Source organism: Palaemon carinicauda, chromosome 45, assembly GCF_036898095.1.
Source record: "Palaemon carinicauda isolate YSFRI2023 chromosome 45, ASM3689809v2, whole genome shotgun sequence".
Taxonomy (NCBI): domain Eukaryota; kingdom Metazoa; phylum Arthropoda; class Malacostraca; order Decapoda; family Palaemonidae; genus Palaemon; species Palaemon carinicauda.
This window is the reverse complement of record NC_090769.1, coordinates 8612642-8613043: the sequence shown is the minus strand read 5'-3', so window position 1 is coordinate 8613043 and position 402 is coordinate 8612642.

Genomic DNA, 402 nt, shown 5'->3' with positions numbered 1-402 from the left:
TTTTATAAAATCATAAGTAGTGCTTTGAATATATAAAATTGTATATAATTCTAACTGTATAGGAAATAGATATAATGCATGACATGTTCATTCTCAGTGCCTTGTATGTACAGCAATCACAAATCTCAAATTAAAGTGTTGTAACACTGCACCTTTAAGATGACCTTTTCTTGAGGAAAAATGTCACTGATAATATGACAGATCGTTCATCTATGAAAACATTCATATACTACCACTAGAGAGTTTATGGGGTCCTTTGACTGGCCAGACAGTACTAAATAGGACCCTTCTCTCTGGTTACGGTTCATTTTCCCTTTGCCTACACATACACTGAATAGTCAGGCATATTCTTCACATATTCTCCTCTGACCTCATTCACCTGACAGTACCGAGATTACCAAA